At 43.2% G+C, this 17819-nt stretch overlaps 1 long non-coding RNA gene across 2 annotated transcripts; it reads right to left on the bottom strand.

The window, feature by feature from the left end:
* Nucleotides 1–4056: 4056 nt before the first annotated feature.
* Nucleotides 4057–17323, bottom strand: LOC129623004 (uncharacterized). 2 transcript variants are annotated; one of them, XR_008700244.1, is made up of 4 exons: nucleotides 17166–17323; nucleotides 16815–17017; nucleotides 15204–15338; nucleotides 4057–4814 (listed from the first exon to the last, which is right to left on the bottom strand). It is a non-coding gene; the product is annotated as an uncharacterized LOC129623004 (long non-coding RNA). The 2 variants fall into 2 exon arrangements; XR_008700243.1 differs by lacking the exon at nucleotides 4057–4814 and adding an exon at nucleotides 13620–15032.
* Nucleotides 17324–17819: the final 496 nt, after the last annotated feature.

Below are 17819 nucleotides of genomic sequence, written 5' to 3'. Positions count from 1 at the left end.
TATCTTAGGATTTAGTCACCAGGCTCCATGGCTCAGAGGTAAAGAATCTGCCTGCCAAGCAGGAGTCGTGGGTTCAATCCCTGTGTCAGGTAGAGCCCCTGGAGAAGGAAATGGCAACCCATTCCACTATTCTTGCCTGTGAAATCCCTATGGACAGAAGAATGGGAAGAATGCAAATTTAATATCAGGGCTTGTCAGCTGGTAAAGAATCCGCCTGCACTGCAGGAGACCCTGGTTCAATTCCTGGGTAGGGAAGATCTGCTGAAAGAAGAGGCTACCCACTCCACTGTTCTTGGGCTTCCCTGGTAGCTCAGCTGGTAAAGAATCCACCTGCAATGAGGGAGACCTGGGTTCGATCCCTGGGTTAGAAAGATTCCCTGGAGAAAGGAAAGGCTACCCACTCCAGTATTCTGGCCTGGAGAATTCCATGGACTATGTAGGCCATGGGGTTGCAAAGAGTTGGACACGACTGAGCAATTTGAATTCCTTCCTTGGATTTAGCAACCTCATGCCATTCTGCTGATAACTTTTATGAAAAAAAAAAAAAATCTCTTCTATGAGAAATGCAGCATTTACACATAGTAGGCACCAAATACATGTCAGTAGATCGTGACAACAATGAACATGAGGTTGAAAAAAAGTGAGCCTCCCAAATCTCAGAGCCAAATGAACAGAATAAATGTGAATAAGGTTGAAAATACTACTTAAAAAAAAAAAAAACAAAACTATTTCATTTGCCAGAGGGCTAGATCTTCCACTTTATATTTTGTTCAAGGATTTAGCTGCCCTAAGATAATCATAACTTGGAACTTGGACATGTGACCTGGGAAGTTTGGGGTGGCTGTTTCATTGGTTACATCTCCTGAGAAAAATTCTCAGGCTAGGAAAAAATACTCTGACAGTGACATGCAAAGGCTGGTACTTATAACTACCATCCTCAATGTTTAGGGGAAAGGAGTTTTAATGACGGGCCAAAGAACAGATGTCAAATCCCCAGCCATCCTTCTGCCATTTGCTGTTTGTTATGAGTCACCCTGGAGCCCATCCATCCCGGCACCAATTTTCATGGGAAGCATTGATGTGTGACCAGAAGTGTGTGCTGATGGATGGATTCACGTGAGGATAGCCGGAAGACTGGGCCTCAGGCTTCCGTTGGCTCTGGCCTTCCTTGCTTCTTTGGTCATTTTGCTCCCCTTCCCCCACATCCCTCCTCCATCCCCTTTGTCCTTCCCTCCAAGTTGGATTTTCACAGTGAATGTGATCTCTCATTTCAATTCCTGCAACCCTGGCTCATCAAATACAGAAGGGCTGCAGAAACACCTCTGCTTAGGGCACTTGTGTGTGTGGTCCATGCCAGCCATCGGTGGCAAGAGTTCTAAGAAGGGAGAGGGCCATCTCCTGGACAGCAGTGGGAAGAGGTGAGTGGCTTTTTTGGTCTTTTCACTTGTCACCCTTGGAGAGAACCCTGTAGCCATCCTGACTTGCCCACTCACTTCAAAGTTTTCTAGGGCTCTCTCCAGGTTTTCTGACTGGTTTAGCCATTTCTCTTAGCAGACCCGACCTGTCACCTCCATTACTATTCTGAACTAAGCATGGACAATTCCCCTTCCCCTTTATTTAAACCTATACAATGCTGGGATTTTGCATAAGGAACTTTGCTAGAATCAAAGGAAAACCCAGATATTTGGTATGGGGTCTTCCCTGGTGGCTCAGAGGATAAAGCATCTGCCTGCAATGCAGGAGACCCGGGTTCAATCCCTGGGTTGGGAAGATCCCCTGGAGAAGGAAATGGCAACCCACACCAGTATTCTTGCTTGGAGAATCCCATGGACAGAGGAGCCTGGCAGGCTACAGTTCACAGGGTCGCAAAGAGTCGGACACGACTTAGCGACTTCATTTCACTTTTCTAAGCCTGGTGGACTTCATTAGCCAAAATCCCTGGTGCTTCCCCTGTTCTTATTTAACTTGGTTCCTAGACTAGCCACACAGAGCCCTAACTTGCTGGGCACATTAAGCTTTAGTAGATACAGCCAGTTTGCAAAGTGGCTATCCCATTTTGCACTCCCATCAGCAGTGTAGGAGACTTCTATTGCTCAAGATACCATCCATCTTGGTTGTCTCCAGTCTTTTTAATCTCAGTCATTTGGGTGGATGTATATTAGTATCAAATTGTGGTTTTAATTTGAATTTCCCTGAAGAATAACCTTTCCTTTTACTTCTTGGCCATTCAGTTATTTTTTTCCCTAGACTGCATCTTCTGTACATTTTTAACTGTATACAAGCCTTTTGTCAGATGTAGCTACTGTAAAAATCTTGTGCCAGTCTGTCGCTGGCCTCTGCACTCTCTTCATGCTCATCTGGCCCAGTGAAATCTTCTTGTAACATAAAACCACAGTCAGAGGGACTGAATCCACAGCATAGCCAGCTGCTTTTACTTGACTGCATTTCCAAATCACTTTTCAGAAAGTCAATAATATTTATAATTCAGCACCACAGAAGGTGCCCTTGTGCCCCCTCTCAATCAATACCCCCTGCAAAAGTAAATTCTATCCCAACCTCTAGCTCCATAGATGTGTTTTGCCCGTGCTTTTCCTTCATGTAAATGGAATCACACAGTGTGTACTCTTTGGTGTCTGGCTTCTTTCACTGTACGTTATGCCTGTGAGATTTATCCACTTTGTGGATCACAAGAGTTTCATCTTTTTCATTGCTATATGATATTCCATTGCATAAACAGACTGCAATTTGGGTTGTGTCCACATTAGTGCTATAATGAATAATGTTATATATATCTATATAACTTTATATAATATTTCTATTTATAAACATGGGAAATATGTAAAGCTATATTCTTGTACATCAATTGCTGAGCAAATGCAATCTTGGGCCTCTACCTAGGAATTGCTGGGCCTTAGGGTATGAACTGATGCTTTGTTTCAGTAGCTATTGCCAGTTTTCTAAACTGGTCATACCACTTTTTACCAGTTCCCACCTACAGTGTAAGAATTTTAGTCGCTCCACATCCTCTCCATTGCTTGATATTGTCAATGTTTTGTTTTTAAATTTGGGCCCTTCTGTAATGTGTGTGCCTCACTGAAGTTTTAATTTGCTTTTTCCTGATGACTAAATAACCTTGAGCACCTTATCATATGCTTGTTGGTCGTTGGCCATTTGGATATCCTCTTTAATGAAGTGCCTATTGAGTCTTTTGTTCATTCATAAACTTTGGTTTGTATTTTTCTTATTGATTCATAAGAATTCTTTACATATTCTCAGATATGAATCCTTTTGCAGATATACACATTGTGAATATTTTTTCTCACAGTCTGTGGTCTGCCTTTTCATTCTCTTAATGATGTCTTTTGATGAATGGAAGTTCTTGAGTGGCATTCATGATATCAATCTCTTTACTTAACTTCAGGAAGACCCTCTGCTTTGGGTCTCTGTGCTCTCAGTTCCTAGGCTGCAGGCTGTCCTGTCCTGACCTGTAGATCCATCCCTTCTGCTCCCCTGGCTTGCTACAGAGTCCCTAGGTGGAGGCTATAGCATTTCTGACTCATGCCTGGACTTGTCTCCTCTGTGGCCACAAGTCTTAGAGGCTGGAACTGTCATCCTCCTGGGGGACTCCCTGCCTGCCATCAGCATCCAACAATCCTTCCCTGAGTCCCTCTGTTTCACATTCTAGCCTGAGCCTCACCCTAGGCTCATTCCCCAAGCAGAGGTGACTCGCTCACCTTATCAAATCCTTCCTGGCTCTTGTTATGCCTTCCCTCCCCACCCCACTTTGACAGGTGATCTCTGACACTCCCCTCTGTGACTTTTTGGGAAGGGAACACTTCTCAAGATCTCCCTTCTACTGGATTAGAATATAAAGTTACTTTTCACCTCAGGACCAAGTCTAATATCACAGGCTCAGTGTTTAAACTCTAAAGTTGGGCCCAGCATAATCCAATCAAAATAGATTCAAATGGCTATGGCCACTGTATATGTCCAAAGTACTGTACTATTAGAACCATTCCTCGTCCTCCTTCACGGGGCCCTTCACTTGGAAGAGGAGTGATAGGAAATGCAATCAAATAAAAGCAGAAGTTAATAGGATGTGAAAAAAACTACATCTTCCTTTCTACAAACTAGCATTTCTTTTCATTATGCACATAGGCAATAAACTACAGCATTGGCTGTCCCTGTGACTTGGTCAGCAATAAAAACCACAGATCCCTTCATATCACATTATAACTGTGGATAAGTTTGAACTATTATTCACACTTATCCCTATTTCAATATTATATAATGTATTAGACCCACCACGAGATTTTGCATTTAATGGGTTAAATAAGAAAGCAAATCTAATAACTACCTCATAAATTTGTTTCTTTAAAATATTCTGATAACTTGATTTCAATATCATTTGGGCATTTTAAGAACATTTTTTCTGAGGAGCCAATAGGTTTTTACAAAACTGCCCAAAAGGTCCCAGGGACAAAAGAGATTTAAATACTCCAGTTGATAAGAGACGCTCTTAAATCCATAGCAACTTAAAGTCACACGATGACCTCTGCTGATGAACCAGCAGCTGTGCTTCTGGGTCAAGCACTGCAAGTCTGCTGCATTTCTGTCAGCATGTTCCTTTGGCATGCAGCAGGGATGGGAGGATCTCAAGGGGCCCAGGCATGTGGCTCCAGTTTTCTTCGGATTCTGGCATTCCAGTGATTCTGAAAGAACAGGGCATCTCTTCTGCAGGTCAGAGGAAATGGGTAGCTCTCCAGCTAAATAGATTTCATGCTTGACTTCAGGGGAATAGCCCAAATGATGATCTGTTTGGGAGAGTAAATTAAAGAGGTAAGCGGGCATGCTGGTTTTATTTGGTTTAACTTTGGCTGGTATAGTTGCTCCCCTAAGCATTTCAAAGAAAGAATATAGGTTGTCAGACCTCACTTCCCAGCATCACTACCTCCGTCATCCCCCAGTTCAAATTCTGGCCAGATCCTGCATCGCAGAAGGCACTGACCTTGGATTAGCTTGAAGAGAAGAACTTAACAGGATTTCCTTTCTCTCCAGGACAATGAAGACATAACTGTCTCTTTTCTCACAGCTCCAAATACTGAGTCTTGATTTCACTCACTTCACCCATCTCTATTTCTCCTAATCACTATCCTTACTTGCATTTCTTCGACCAAAATGCTCATGATGAAGAGTTGTCTGCCTTTCATTAGAAGTAATGCTTCTGAGTTCTCATTTTGATGTTTAGTAAAACATAAAACAGAAGATAATATCAGGTATGAGTCCTGATAACAGCAGGTATGAGACCAAGTCCTTGGCTCATGCCATCCATGAAAGCTAGAGAGGTCCTAGGTCTTCAAGACTGGGGACATATACATCATGTTAGCATATTTCTCTTTGATTCTCCCACCCATGTCCTTCCCTTCCACCTACCCAATGCATCCTAATCTTCCATTTCATCATATAAGCCACTGGAACAGGGAGCTAAGACAGCTGTGAGTCAGGTGGGACACTTTGTCTTCTTCTGTAAAGAATGGGGTTGACATGACTACAATCACCTCCTCCTCCCCATCTAAGTCACTTATTTTGAATGTTTGAATATGTTATTTTCCAAATAAAAGAGACTGTAGCAGTTTGTGTGCATGGCATTCTTCCAAGGTGCTTCAAGTTCTCTATAAAAAGCTCAGCTGTCATTTGTTGTTATCAGGCCCACCAGCCAAATTGTTGACATGCCCAAGTTTTATTAGCTCTGTTTTGCAATAGTCCCTCTTACTATGGAGACAAATGGGGGAACTGCCTTCATGCTGGCTTTGTTTTATAGTTCTTAGATGTGTAACATGACTGAATGGTTTTGAGCTGTCTCCAGCTTGTAGTGATGGGTGTCAGTTTTTTGAACACTACTCAGAAATCTGTGACTCTGAGTGGTAATGTTCTGAAGGCAAGCTGCTGTGGAATGAGCTTCGGACTCTGTGAGTCACCACAGGAACTCAGCAATTCCGGTTCTGACTTTACTACTAATCAATGTGTGACCTTGGGTAGGTCCTTTAATGTTTTTGCTCCCCAATTTACTCATCCGTAAAAGGAGAGAAGAGGCCTGGATGAGCTCTAAGTTCCTTCCAGCTCTTTCATTTTATTATTCTAATAAATGCATCACAAAAAAGGTCATGAAAACACCCCAATTATAGCAATCAAGAAAAATAACTGTGATTCTGTTTTATATAGTGTTAAAGATTCCTTTTTGACTTTTGAGGCTCTTGATGACTCAATATGTATACCCCTGAAACTCTACTAGATCCCTGTAAACTATTTTTAAAAATTGATTTGGGGCCAGTATTGAAATTGTGGGTCTTATTATCTGAATCTCAGATTCTGAGTTACAAGAAGGTCTATTCAAAATGGTATGTTTTTCTTGCAGCAATTGTTATGTGGTCAAATTTTATGATGTTTTAACATTCACTGCCATTCATTGTCTAAACACTCTTCTATAACCCAGTGAGTGTGTGAGGTTAATAAGTAGAATGGAATTCATTCTGGGTTGATTTCATCTGCTGATTCTAGTGGAAGGCCTCTCATATCTGTCCTTCTTTCTCAACATGGTTAAGCCCAAGACACTTGGAAAAGCTCAGACTCTGCTCATGACTAAATCTCTGTAACTTTCAGGAAGGAAGAAATGTTACTCTTGCTTCATCTCCAAGTGGATGTGTGAAGACACTTCACATGAAGAGAAATCTATTCATTGGCAATATATTTTTTGACCAATTAAAATATTCACCATATTGCTTTCTTACTTTTCAAACACAGAATTTGCCTACCTGTGTAATGCTCATAAGTAACCATGTTTTAAGGTTATGTTACATTTACTTGTTTTATAATGTTTCAAGAATGAATAAAGGGGAAAGAGGGCTTCAGAGGACACAACGATATTTCACACTTCAAGTGCACCTCAGGCAAAGGGCAGGCCTGTCTAGGCTAGTGCTAAATGCTACCTTTAGCGCAAGTCAGATTATAGAATGCCACAAATGGAGTCTTGGAAGGCTATGTCCTTTTAGTCAAGTCATTCCCCTATTGAACAAGGCTCTCTCTTTCCTAGCTCCCCATTTCTGGCTTCTCCACCACCACTCCCTTCCAAGTACACATGAACACTTGTACTTGGACTCCTGTAGTAAAGTCGCTCAGTCGTGTCCAACTCTTTATGACCCCGTGGACTGTAGCCCACCAGGCTCCTCCATCCATGGGATTTTCTAGGCAAGAGTACTGGAGTGGGTTGCCATTTTAGAGCTTCATTTACAGATTGCTTTGCTGCACTCCAAATGGCCCGGCATTTTGTCGATGAAAGAGCGTAAATCATGCCTTAACGTGAGATACAGTAGGATGTGATGTTTAGAGAAAGGAAAATATGCTTCCTTATAGAAGCACCAGGCACTAAACCATCTGGCTTGGAGAGAAAAATTTCAGTCACTCATCCTGATGTTTTGTCTACATAGTACCAAACATCTGGAACCTGGGTGACAGACTAAATTTTTCATTTCATATCCAGATGTTTTTGCATTATGCCAAAACAACCTTAAAAACTCAGCTATGTCTTTAAGAATTCAAATAGTACAAGCATAAAAGTTGTACTAATTTCATTTAGGTTTTGAGATAGAAAAGATGAATGAAAAAAAAGCCAACTTTTGGCTGGTTTTTTATGCAATATGCTAGTTTAAGAAAAAAGCCACACATTTTGCAACTATACGATTAAAAGAATTATGAAGAAATATTCCCAGAAATACTGTCGCTAAAAATACAATGATCTGGAATGTTGTTCCAAAGTTGAAATGCTCCGGTTTTGCAAATTCGGATAAGACTTCTACAGTTAAAAAATAAGAAATCATTCTCCAAACTAGTTGCTTAGCAGCTTAAGAAGTGAGTTTCCTTCCGAGTAACTCGCTGTGAAAACATTTATTCCTTGCACTCAAGGGGGAAAGCAGGACCGATGGGTTCCTGCCTTTTCCAAGGTTCCAACAGGATTTGCAAGGAGACTTGAATCATTTAAAGATGCTTTTTTGAGAAATGCTTTTCATGATTCAAAATGAAAAATCAGATTGTATCCACTGGAGCCACCTTGAACATCTGTCACAAGAACATAAGCAGAAAGGAATGTTTAAACATTCTGCAACAAAACTGTTTGAAAATATATATATATATACTGGGTTGTTTGGAGAATTGCATTTGTCTTGTCCTCTTGTATTCAATGGAGCTGGGTCTCATGCTTGTTAAAAAACATGATCAGAACAGATTTCTTGTATTAGAAGACACAGCATTTAATCTGGCTTTCAACTGCCAACAGGCTTTGTGGGCATTTCTATGCCATGAAAATTCCAATATATTTTTCATTATCTCCACAAGGCCTAGAGAGTGTGTGTGTAACACACAGCAGTGTTACTGAACTGGCTTGGTGCAGGGTCTTTGCTGACTCAGCACATGGTTTCTCATTTCCAGATTACTAAAACAACTTTCCTCTGGGGTAGAGCTTCACAGAAAGCAAGGGGAATAGAAATACAGAGGGGCCTTATTTTCACCCGTAATTATACCAAGTCCAGAGGCAAATGCAAAATCAGACTGAACTCTCCCAGGTTTACAGAATAAAAACGGCTTCTCTCTGACCCTGTGCCTGTGAGAGTCACAGTAAGTTGCAACACGTCTTATTTTTAACCAACCAATTTGCCCCAGGCCTCTTACCCTTAGGGTGTGGACTCCAGGGCAAGGTTGCCTGTGCCTTTTTAAAGCTTGTGTACAGTATTTTAACTGAGGGAGGTCAATCTCTTTTTATGGACTTGCACCAACAAACATTTCTTGAGAGTTGTGCATTGAGTAAACTGCAAATTTCAGACACTGCCACACTTGCAGGGTGTGGAGTGAAGTGGGGTCGCAGCACTTGCCCACCCTCTCTGCCTGATTCAGTGGTTGCAGCCTTCAGAGATTTATCATAGTGTGTGCCCGTGGGCCATAACCTATATGCTAAATGGCAATGGCCAGTTTCCATACAAATTGAACAGTCTCGAAGTTCAGTTCTCTGTTCCCTGACACACTCAGCTATCAGGTTGGTGGGAATCGCTGGGCTTTAAGTTGGCTCTCAGAACGGGATCAAGAAGAATATTGTGAACATCAAGTCTCCCCAAAACGCCCCTCCCCCCGCCTGCCTTCGGCCTCCCGCAAGACTGGCCTGCTAATCAATGCAAATGTCGTAGGCGGCCAGGCCCGCAATTGGCATTCCAGAGAGCGAGGACCACCAGCCGAGCTTTAAATAAGTGCAGATGTGACAGGCAAGAGACTCAAGGATGGCCGCCTCTCCACCCCGCACAGGCCGGTGCACACGGCTTCAGCTGTGTGCGCTGCTAGGAATGTGTCCGGAGGAAGGGTGTGCCCCGCAAACAACCGCAAAGGGAATGGAGCCCCCGAGTTTAAGGGCATCGCTGGGATGGTGTGTGCCCCGTAGCCCGTTATTTCCTTGGCCTCACTGCTTCTTCCCTAAAGTAGCTAGAGGACAACCCACCCTCGCAAAAGCCGTTCAAGGGCCCAAATGCCCGGCCTTGCTCGGGAAACCGCGATCCTGGGTGGCCGGGGAGGCCTCGCTCTTCCACCGCAGAGCGGGGGCGCGAAGGATGCACTCAGGGCTTGACCCGTTGGCGACACCCGGGAGCCGGGATCTTGGCCCTTGCTTACCCCCACCCACCCGTCCAATCCTGAGCAATACATAGCCCTGGTCCCGACCCCAGCGCGATGCAGGCGACGTCCCGAGACTGCAGGCGGAGCAGAGGCAGAAGTCAAGCTCAGATCGGTCCCCAAGCTGGGGTCAGGATTGAGCGGCGCTTCCCTAGGACGGGATGCGGCGTGGGAGTTCGGAGCGCGTGCAAACCGGAGGCGCCGGGGCAGCCGGGTTTCCGCAAACCTCTCGGGTCTAAAGGGTTTCGGGGAAAACGGAGTGTGGGGGGGAGGGGGGGGACCCGGAGAGTTGCTCCTTCTTTGGTGTTTCGTCCGCCCTGAGCCCGATTTCGTATTTATTCACAACCATGCCCCCACTGTCTGGGTGGCTCCACTAGAGCCGTCCGGTCTCCGGGCTTCCAGCCCGCGCGGCCATCCTCGCCCTAGGGTCTTGCTCTCAGATCCAAGCCCTGCGGCTCCGAACAAATCCCCGTTCGCCTTTCCCTGCCCGTCTCCGTGGGTTTAATCCTGTGGCCGAGGAGGTGGCAGGGTCGGTGCTGCAGACCATTTGGTGGCAGCCCACCTCCGCCACCCGACGAGGCGCCCAAGCCGGGCTCCCACCAACCCCCGCCCCAAAGTCACCTAGACCCGTGCCTTCCCTTCTCTCCCGGCCCTAAGAGGGACAGCCCCCGCGCCCCGCCGCTGAGGCTGCGGCTCTCCTCGGAAACCTGCGGGTCCGGAGGGGCGGGCCGCCGGGTGCAGGGCCTCCACCGAGCGGCCTTGCTGCCTAGCCAGCCGCCCAGGCCCTCCCAGCTGCCTCCAGCTGATCCGAGATGTTTCGGCGCCTACTCTCCGCCCCGCGCCTTGGCGCCTCTGGATAGCCCTCGGCCGCCGGGCGTGCTCGGCGGGACTCCACACAGACACCGCCTTCCGAGCCCCGGGGCAGCAAGCGTTACCCGCGCCGCCCGCCCGCCCCGGCGTCCAGCCCTCCCGGCTGGGCGCAGCTCGTAGGGCTCCAGGGGGAAACCGCAATTACCCGCGGACACACCACCCTCTGCGTTCCGCTTGCACAGCGCCGAGCGCCACGTGCGCCGAACGGACGCCGCCCCGGGCCTGGGTCCCTGCTGCCCCCGGCGCCGGAAAGAGCCTCAGTGCCTCCGCCCCGGGCGCGCGCAGCCGCCGCCTCCAGCCCGCCGCGCCCCTGCCGCCGCCCGCCGGCACCTGCACCAGCCTCCCCCGCTTGCCTTCCATCCGTGCGTAGAAATACCACCAACTTAAAAAAAAAAAAAATTTTTTTTTCAGAGATGTGCACGAAAAAGACGAGGGAGATTCGACCATCCGAGGGTCAAGACACAGAAATTCGAACTGGCCCAGAGCGACCTTACTTGGCGCAGAGAATCATTTACCGAACGAGCGAGGGTGTGCGGATACGGGAGCTATTCTTAAAAGACAGAGTGATGAACAGCTGAACCTGAAGTCGAAAAACGATCCAAACTTTGATTCCTTTCTGTGGACTTGTTCGAATTGAAAGGCCGATTGTAAGCAAAAAACAACTTGAATTTGCTGATGGAGGTCTTGTTAAAAGAGGCCAACAGGAGTACAAGACACATGGCGATTAAATCGCTACGTGATGCGACTATTTTTCGGAGACGTTCTAAAGAACTTTCCTATTACTTTTTTAAGGTGCGGAATTTAGTTAAACAACTACTACAGCTAACATTCTAAGATAACGTGGTTACTTTCCTAATATAAAAATTCATAGGTTCCGATTGTGTAACATAAACAACAGAACAAAATCAGGCTAGACAACTAAGTCCCCTTATGTAAATGCCTAACTCCATCATTCAAATATAGTTGGTTTGTATAGTAAATCTAAATCACAGGGCCAAGCTTAGCTGCCCTTTCGTGAAGAATATCTCAACTTTCCTGAAGCCTCAAAGAAGACATACTGCAATGTCAGTATTTTGTTCTTTAGAGGGAATAAATTGCCCTTTGCAGCCACCTCAGTTGCTCAGGAATGAGATGTGCTAAGCATTCATATGAGAAGATTTTGGAAGATGGTGCAGGTGTGGGCTGACTTAAATTACTTGCTTTTGTGCTTTTCTAAAAGGTCAAAAAGGATCTGGTTTAGGGAAGACAGAGAGAATAAGACTTTTCAACATGAGTTAAAATGCCCATGTGCCCAGCTTCAGATGGAGGAAATAATACAAACCTGATAAAGCATTTAGCTGATGCATCCTGAAAAATGATATACCTATCAGCATGCATGTCATCAATCAAAAATTATTTAATATTTGCATTCAATTAACCAAATGACTCCACCAGTTTGACACTTTTCACAAATCAGCAATTAGTAAAATGATTGGTAAAATCTTCCACACCCTGTCACTCATTTAATGGTAAATTATTGAGCAGTATTTTAACTTCTAAGAATATTTAGTAGTTTGAGACTTTGTGATGTGGTTGTGGAGTGCAAGAATTCACACATTTTCTAAACTATAGAAAATACTAACAGAATTACTTGAGTTTTTTTTTTTTTTTAATCATTTTGGAACAAAGACTAAATGGAGGAAACGAATCGGAACAGTTCCAATATCTAAAGACATAAATGAGTTGAGTATATGGTACCTTGAACAATTTTCTCTATAAAATAGGTTTAAAAAACTCTCTGCTTAATTAAACATGAAATTGGCTATATTAAGATATATTATTTTTGTCTTATGTAACTAGAATTCCTTGCACACCAACATAAGAAACTAACAGCTATGTTGGCTATATTCCCTAAGTATCAGTAATTTAAATTCCCTGAATATAATTGACCTCATTAAATTGACTCATAGGACATAAGAGCTCCTGGGGAATCTCTTTATATACAATTATGCAGATCAGTAGTAGTTTTTAAGTCACTAATAACTAGACACATAAATTTTCTGGGTTGAAGGAAAGACTGTAAATCTATCTTATATAATTTTCTAGCCATCTTTTAATATGAGATAAATTATAGCATATAAACATCCTTGGGATCTATTTTATTTTAAGGAAATAATTTTCTTTGCTGTCAGAGATGCCCATGAGGGCAAATTTTGATTATATATTTGAGAGCTGTCAAATTTGATGATTCAACACATAACTTCAAACCATTTCTCAGAAGGGTTCTCAGACTATTAATAGTATTTTACTTCAGAGAAATGCATTTAAAAATACAAAATTCGTGGCATTAATATTGAATTTTTGTATCTGTACACAGATATAGAAATATGTGCAAATAAAACCTAAAGACTAAGGTCGAGGGGAAGAAGGACATTAAAAAATCACATTTGGCAGAAAAATAATCTATTTTACCAAGAATTCTTGCAGTATTTTCTGTCTCAAGGTTTGCCCTCTACAGTGTCAAAACTGCTCAGAGATTTGTTCACCAACCTCACACAATTGCAGCTGTGCACATGTGTTTTACGTGTGTGCATTTCAACCTCCACTCTCTTTTGCAGGGCAAAGAAATAAAGGAAGAATGAAAATCTTGAGCTACTCTGACACACAATAAGGACTTATAGTTTATTAATCGGAGAATTTAGCTTAGCTCCTCCACTATTCATCTGAAATTAATTAAGTGTGTAGAATTACAAGGTGGGTGTATCTGAGACAGCAGGCCCTGCTCGGACTAATCAAAAGGGCACATGTTGAATGAGCACAATTTAGTTAAGGTTAATCCAGTGAAGATGATACCTCCCTGGTCTTAATTACTCTAGGTGATAGATTGTGGAATGGCAAAGTAGGAAGGAAGGGAAATTTGGTCCTACTGAATACCAGGATTTTCTAATTTAATTTAGCTTGCTCTGTTTTCACAGAAGCAGACAGTTGCTATTCAGACAGCAGGACCACACTCTCTGGATTAAGTTGGGTAAAAGAAAATAATTGCCGATTTTTAAGAAAAAAGTGGAAAACAAATATGAATGTTTCAAAGGTGTTGATCGTAATGTGCCTTTCATTACCAACAACTCAATTCAGAATTTTATCAGTAGATTCTTTGTGATTTCTGCTAGGAGTTGTTCGCTCTTTTGAACTTTCTTCTCAGTACTGAGGCTAGTCAATGTGCTGAAATAGAGACATGTCTGTACCTACAAGACTACATTAATGAAATGAATGTATGTGTATTATTAAAAATAATGTAGTTTAAAATAGAAGTAAGCATACAACAAACCACAATGGATGAATTGCACAAACATTGAGTAAAAAAGCAGACGTAGGAATACATCCAAGAATCCATTTATATAAAGCTCAAAAACAGATAACACAAATCTAGTATGACAAGTCAGAATGGCGATTTCTGTTTGCAACAGGAAAACAAGAGGTGCCTCTAGGGGTCCTGGTGATATTCTGTTTCTTATGCTGGGTGCTAGTTATACAGGTGTGTCCACTTTATGATAATTTATCAAATGAATTTGTGAACTTAAGATTGGTGCATTTTTCTGTACATGTTTTATTTCAATAAAACATTGTCTTCACAAAATGAAAATAAGAGGAAAAAAGACTAAGAAATAAGGGAATGGGATTGTGAGACAATACATTTTTTAAAGACAGAAGGGTGAGGGCTACAGATATAATTCTGGAAGAGAAAAAATACATTAAAATATCTAGCAAAATATTAGCAGTAAGATTTCAATGTGTTCACTTTGCCATCTTAATATCTGCACACCCATATAAACACTTAAATCATGCCTCAGGATCCAGACTTCACCCAAATCAGGATCTTCCTTGTTTCTTTTGCATGTGTTCAAAGTCTGATTATGGTGTTTAAGAATCTTATTCTTTGTTGCTGCTTAAGATGCTGCCCCCAAAAGCTCATTTTCTCCTTGCACATGCATTTTAAAAAATCATCGGATGATTTCCTTGTTTTCAGTTTTGTGATATATTTTCTGCTCGAGAAGGGGTATCTGTTTCTGATTTATTAGCATTTGATCCCCTAGTTTCCTGCCATTGATCAAGCCTAATACTTAGCTCAGCTGATGAGTTTTATATGAAAACTGATATTTCAGGAAGACAGAAGGTTGAACTCATTTTTAATATTTTCCCCGTCATCTCTTTCAGAGTGTGACATACACGAGAGACACCTAGCAAAGCCCCAAACCATATTTATTTTTCATTACATCTCCTTGGTATAAAACCTTCTGGAAATAAAACACAGATTTATTGAGAGAAGAGATGTTTGTCCAGTGTCATCCACATCCTGTCGATTGTATATACATTTACACCCTCTCGCCAAAACATGCCTTCACCCCACTGCTGACCGGCTGTCCGCCATTCAATCTCCAGTGAAGTCACGGTGAATAAGGTCAACTCCTTGGAAACATCTGCATTTGATCAGTTTGCACAAAACAGGGGTCTTGCTAATGCTGGACTTCCCTGAAGTCCGATACAACAATAGCTGATTCACCACTGCTGCCCAAGCCTCCCTCAGGAAACCTTTTTTTTTTTTTCCCCCTCTCTGAGACTATTCAATGTTCAGACTAAATCCTACTCACATGAGCCCAGGGGCATCCACAGTTCCTCGCCTTCCGAGGTGGCATCTCCCTGAAGGAGACTTTCTCTTCTCCAGCTGGGAAGATATTCTAGTTATCACTAAAGCAAGGGCGATATATGGCCCTTTCTCCTGAATCCTGGGAACGAGGAACAAATGGAATCAGATCAGAAAGTCATCGACATGTTGACAGTCTGTCAACCATTCTAGACCCTGATCAGGTCGGCTCCGTGCTCCCAAGTGCACAGTAGTGGATTAGCATTAACCTGTGTGTGTGTGTGCGTCTTTTCTTTTTTTCTTCCTGATCATTTTTTCAGCATTGTATCATCAATATGTTATTCCAACAAAAAAAATCTAAAGGACACTCTAGAGCCTCTTTTTCTTTAAAGCAAAAAACAACTTTGAGGATAGTCTGATAGTCCCAAGATGGAATTTTAATAGCCAGAATATACACTTTGTTCACCTTAATAGAATGACAATTTAAATGCAAAAGGAACATTGACAAAAAGTCTAGAGTAAACTTTTAAACATCAACCTCAAGACAGCATGAAGGGAATTTCATTAAAATTAGGGGCAGCGTTAAATTCATTCTACTGAGGGAGAATTTTAGAGAATCCCCATTCAAGTATTTACAAAATTTGCTCACCACATTTTTAAAATACATGGGTCTGACTGTCGTTCATTTCCAAAGCGGGTAGAGTAAGAAGCTGATAAGGTTAATTAGTCAGTTATGTTTTCACTGATGGGCTTCTGAGCATACCATACAGGGGGCAAGAGACTCACTAGATAGTCCCCTTCTTTGGGAGTTAAGACACATGAAAATGTAAATAACAGAAAAAGCAAGAAGTCTCAGGTGGCCAATAAGGGATATAGCCACTAACGTGCAGATTTTCCATCCTTTCCTGATGGTAAGCAAATCAAAACTCTTCTTGGTTTAAGGCTTGTTTGTGGTCCCATCTCAGATCTGCATGCCGTTGTCTCTGGCAGCCCATCCTCAGCTGTACTGGGGTCAGGCAGACCTGCATTATCATCCCAGCACTTCTGGGCAAGTTCCTGAACTGCTCCCGGCCTTACTTCCTCACCTGTAAACAGCAGTACTACCTCATGGGACAAGATGTTCACTGAGACAATGTGCTTAAAGCAACGCTTGGGACTCACACTATCCTCAGCGCAGTCAGCTCTTGCTGGCAATCATATTCCTGCCATTTCCCATTCTTCCCACATCAGCCGGTTATGTTGTGTTTAATATCAACTGACTCCATTCGGAGAAAAGGGAATTGTTTTGAAATAATTCAGTAAGCTGCTTTTTAAAATGCTCACTGCTTGCAAGTCTACTGGCTCTTCCAAACACAACCCGATTTAACAGGGATGGAAAAGCAGGGTGATTCACTGCACCGTGTTTTCCGCTAATTGCAGAATAACACACTATACAAATAAAGGAACAGCTTTTTCCACCACAGAATGATTAACTTTTTAAAGCTCTTGCAATAGGTGTAGAAACACTTCTTGGCACCAAGGCCAACCTATGGTCCCAAATGTCAGTGTTCCAGAAAACATGACTCTCTTACACAGCTTTCACGGGCTTTATGCAAATGACTCAAATACTTTTTCTCACCTCAGTCTGCTCCCGCAAGTTGGCAGTCTTCTAACTCTGCTTCTGCATCACTTGATGGCCGAAGGACCCTGCCACCTTCGTTCTCCTTTGACCTCCCTTCTCAGACAGGGTCTCCAACCAGGGCTTCTCTTCTTCCAGATTTTCTGGATCTGCCCCTGGCTCTTCAAGATCTTGTGCATCTTCCGAACTGCCTCTGAATAAACCTATTTTGCAATTACCAGTTCTCAGTGGTCCTGGTTCAGTTCCAATCTAACTCAGGTATTTGGTTAATTTGGGTTACTAAAACCGTAGAGCCGCATTGTCGGTGTTACATGTTTCAGTGAACTACAAAACCTTAGGCAAGTCACTTACCCTGAGTTCTAGGTTCCCATCCTGGGCTCCACTTCTGAGGTCCAGTTAGCTCATACCACCGGTAGTGCTTGGATTCTAAACGGCAAAATGCATGTGACATACAACAGGAGCTGTGTGCCTTCGTGGGAGGGTGTGACCAGCTGGAGTTAGAGCAGTCCTGCAATGGAGCTGATGGGCCAGGTGGGATGTTAAAGGATGATTGGGTTCAACTGGAAGAGAAAAAGGGAAAGAGCAGTCTAAAGAATGGGGAAAACGTGAGCAAAGTTCTGGCGGCAAGAATTAGGTAATCCCAATCAAAGTAGAAGAATTGATGCTTTTGAATTGTGATGCTGAAGAAAACTCCTGAGTCCCTTGAACAGCAAGGAGATCAAACCAGTCAATCCTAAAGGAAATCAACCCTAAATAGTCATTGGAAGGATTGATGCTGAAGCTGAAGCTCCAATACTTCGGACACTTGATGTGAAGAGCCAACTCATTGGAAAAGACCCTGATGCTGGGAAAGATTGAAAGCAAAAGGAGAAGGGGGCAGCAGAGGATGTGATGGTTAGATACCATCACTGACTCAATGGACATGAATTGGAACAAACTCCAGGAGACAGAGGAGGACAGAGGAGCCTGGCATGCTGCGGTCCACGGGGTCACAAAGAGTTGGAT

Source organism: Bubalus kerabau, chromosome 11 (assembly GCF_029407905.1).
Source record: "Bubalus kerabau isolate K-KA32 ecotype Philippines breed swamp buffalo chromosome 11, PCC_UOA_SB_1v2, whole genome shotgun sequence".
Taxonomy (NCBI): Eukaryota; Metazoa; Chordata; class Mammalia; order Artiodactyla; family Bovidae; genus Bubalus; species Bubalus kerabau.
The sequence above is the reverse complement of the archived record's forward strand: the minus strand, read 5'-3'. Positions and strand labels throughout refer to the sequence as shown.